This window comes from Panthera pardus, unplaced genomic scaffold (genome assembly GCF_024362965.1).
Source record: "Panthera pardus isolate Hobbes unplaced genomic scaffold, ASM2436296v1 HiC_scaffold_6, whole genome shotgun sequence".
NCBI classification, from domain to species: Eukaryota; Metazoa; Chordata; class Mammalia; order Carnivora; family Felidae; genus Panthera; species Panthera pardus.
In genome coordinates this window covers 29,623,418-29,626,542 of record NW_026526991.1, presented here as the reverse complement: position 1 = coordinate 29,626,542, position 3,125 = coordinate 29,623,418, and the positions used below count along the sequence as shown (strand labels likewise).

General features: G+C 37.2%; 1 pseudogene; it reads right to left on the bottom strand.

Annotated features, from left to right (window-relative positions):
- Positions 1–2,818: 2,818 nt before the first annotated feature.
- Positions 2,819–2,917, bottom strand: LOC128775164 (U6 spliceosomal RNA; annotated as a pseudogene).
- Positions 2,918–3,125: the final 208 nt, after the last annotated feature.

Genomic DNA, 3,125 nt, shown 5'->3' with positions numbered 1-3,125 from the left:
CAGAAGAGGCGTAAGTTTCCCTAGGATGTAGCAAGATGATAAATACATTTTGATGTCCATAAACATGGAAGAAATGACTTTTTTTATAAGGATTTTTTTTAAAGCAAGACAACATTTGATTTATTAAACATGGACTAATTCAGAGACTTAATTTTAGCATCTAAAGGTGAATTCTTTTTTTTCTGCTTGAAAATTAGGTTTCTTTTAATAGTACTATTTTCTGTAAAACTTGTTTTATTCCTACCTTGTATTTCTAAGACTTTCGTATCTAAGGAGGCAATCACGTATTTAGAGCTGTAAGAGCAGGTTAGCTTCATGATTCCCACCCACCCATGGGATCTACTATGGCACAGTACAAAGAATTCCAGTGCCATGGATCCATTATGTCCAGAATCTGTCTTGTGTTTTGCCTTCCAAACCTGCCTTGACTGCTTTACTTGTTCATTCCTGAGGCTTTTCCTGATGTCTGGTCTCTGGACTCCACCCTCCATTTAGACCTAATGTTTCGACTTTGCTTTCTTCCCACACCCTCAACTGGGACCTGAGCATCAATCCCACTTTGTTCTTCAGCCAAAAGTTTATTTCCCCTCCCCCATTCCCACACTCAACACTCAACTCCTGGAACCGCTAAACCCAGGCTCCCCACATTCCTAGGAAAAGAGATCAGCAACAGGAGGTCACATAAAAAAGTATGAAGCTCTTGCAGGTAGTAACAGAAGTTATTTTCATGTGTGATTTCAGGAAACCAGTCTCATTTGCTTCAAACTTTTCCACGATCTTAATTATTTCTGGGCTCCCTGGTTGTAGTTTACTTCTTACCGGTATTGTAATCCATCAATCTGTAAATACACTGATATATCCTGATGGTGAGATAGAAATGACAGAGAAGCGTCAGACTGCAAAGTGCTTTATAAAGGACAGTTTTCTTATTTTCCAGATGGGTCAGGGAGGCACAGCTGGAAAGCGAATGTGGGTTTTTATCCAAATCCTGTGCTTTCATTTGTCTTGGCAGCTGCATTCTGAAGAGTGTAGGTCATTAAGAGGACGCAGCACTGTGGGCTGAGCTTCTGTGCAAAGTAGCACTTCAACAGCAGAGCTGTGAGCCTCTTAGACACACGTTATATATTGTCCAGTTTATATAAACCGCTACATAATTCCTATACACAAACAGGGATGCTTCCTACAACATGTAGTTTCACATTTCTTGCATATCCATTTTAATCAGGGTAATTTTGCGGAACTGAATGCTCTCATTTTCGGAGCTTACATGATTATGGCTGCCAATATTACCATAAGAAGAAAAAAATAAATTTATCAAAGTAATTTCTCTGAATGTGTAATGACTTGTTCTTTTTTTCTCTCCTGCCCCAAGTATTCCTCAATACTAATCAAGAGTTAGTATTTTATAAGTATTACTATTAGACAAATTATTTATCCTTTATTATGTTTCCTCCTTCTGATATAAAATCAGTGATGATTTCTAGCAAAGGTTCCTAGTGATTTAAAAAATGCTAATGTTTCATAGCTTAATTCATATTTCTTTTACATTGAAGAGCTTCCAGAAATAGAGAATCGTTTTGCAAAATACGATAGATTTAATGTGATTCAGGACCCAAGACACCCCTGTCTTCCTACAGTTGGGAAGACTGTTAAGGTTGGAAATGGGGAGTCTTCGTTTGGTAGCAGTCTAGCCTCTGCCTGCTTCTTCTGTCTTTATCTTTCCCAGATTCTTTATTTTGTTTTCCTTGGTGCTCCTTATTTGACATTGATCTGTTGACTCTAGGAAGGTATTGTTATCTCCTTGGTATTTGTTTGAAACCGTAATACGCCTCAAACCTTCGTTTCAACATAGCATGTGAAGTTGGAACTGCCGTATCCATGAAATCGATTGGTACTCAAACCACAAATGTTAAACCTTAAAATTCAGTCTTGAAAGGAAGGGAAAATTCTGAAACCATCTTGTAATAATACTGTCAATAACTTAGCTATCTTCATGTGTTCTCTGTTTCTTTTATATACGAAGCATGATTATATGTATTTCTATTTCTGTTACCCCACTGTTTTCTTTTTATAATGATGTACTGGAGAAACAGAAAGGACATTCAAAAAACAAGGAGCTGTATTTGTGTCCTTACAGCTATTGGTATATTCCAATGTCAAAGGGATGATAGAGTTTTAGGAACTATTCTGAGCAATTTGCCCACTTACGGCATCTAATAGGGACTACAAAAAAATCAGTAAGGTCCACACCATTCGCTTTTCTTTCTACTCAACACTGTTCTTGTTTTGTTTTGTTTTGTTTCTTTTCCATTCAAGACATACACACAAGATTCAATTGAGAATGATATCTCACACTATGAGGTAGTTAACTGTGTGTAGTTTCTTAAATAATTCATATGTACAGTAACTATAATTAAAGGAAAAATGTAAACTGTGGGAGCAAAAGCATATTTCTCTGTTATTTTGGATCCTCAGCATCCAGCTCATTTTTTTTTTTTGGAACATTGTAAACAGCAAGTAGATATTTGCAAATTTAAAAACTAATTGGTAATACATTGTCAATATATGAGATAGTTCTGCTTTAACTACAGATTCCTCCTCACTGAGTTCCGTAATCATTCCAGAGTCATTTTACACTAAGAAACTGTGATATTCACCTTAGGGTCAGCATCTCTTCTGTGGTGCTGATTCTGTATTATCATCCTGGTTTTTTGTTGTCCACTCATCTATTTTTGCTTTCATTTCCGGTGCCTGACACAGCATGAATCAGGCCACATCTTTTCTTCTCTTTTCTTTCTCTCTCGTTCTCTGTCTTTCTTTCTTAATGAAACACTTCATGAATCTGAGTGTCATCCTTACTCAGGGGCTGTGCTAATCTTCTGTTCCAGTTTTAGTAGATGTGCTGCAGAGCAAGCACAGACTGTTTCTTTCTAGATGGGGTGTTTCCATGTATTACTCCTGCTCTCCTAATTGTGGAAAGAAAGCTCTCATTTGTATGTTGCAATAGCTCAGACTCTGGTCCTACATTCAGTTTTTCTTCATCCATCCTCCTCCTCTCTTGTATTCTTTCTCCTCTCTCTCCACTGGTTCTTTTCCTACCAGCGTATATTTGATATTTAGCATAC